Consider the following 684-nt stretch of genomic DNA (forward strand, 5'->3'; position numbering starts at 1 on the left):
AGCGCATCAAAGACATGCAGATAAAATAGGAGGGCAGACACATGGCTCCCATAGGCTGTTATTTGCCAATGAGTCATGATTAATACCCAGAGCCTTCTGCTGTAGCTTCCTGGTTAGCCTGCTGTGAATTTGCAGGGGCTGTCAACACGCAAATTTTCTGATAGAAAAGGTTCTTTGGTCTCAACTCTGCAAGCGCTAGCCCTGTGGTGAGCTCATTATTGAAGCCACCAAAGCCTGTCACCAGCATGGGCTGGAGTTCCTAGCAAGCAGGGGACTCTGCATGTACCAAAAGTCAAACTACCAGCAGGATCGGGAAAATGACTCAACCAACAGCATACCTGAATCATCTTCCCATTCACTCAGGAGAGGAATTAAAATTCTTCACGTCAAACATTGGCGCAGTAGAAAGAGATATATAGAATTTTCCCTTTCAGAGTGTCTCATAAACTCTAGCCCTCCACCTCGGTTCTTCTGTCCTCTGCCTGAGCCAATCCAGGCCTGATGTGTATGATCCCCCACCCTGTACAGGGCACCTAGGGATACAAGCCTGAGGCCTCCAGTGCATCTCAGTTTATTGGCCTGTACTTCTGCTTTGGCCCTCAGTCCAACTTTAGCCTGACGACTATAAAACTGCTACCCACGCCCCATCCTCCCCCTGCCTGTTTCATACACTCACACACCCTC

This window comes from Bison bison, unplaced genomic scaffold (genome assembly GCF_000754665.1).
Source record: "Bison bison bison isolate TAMUID 2011002044 unplaced genomic scaffold, Bison_UMD1.0 scf7180017864367, whole genome shotgun sequence".
In the NCBI taxonomy this organism is placed as follows: Eukaryota; Metazoa; Chordata; class Mammalia; order Artiodactyla; family Bovidae; genus Bison; species Bison bison.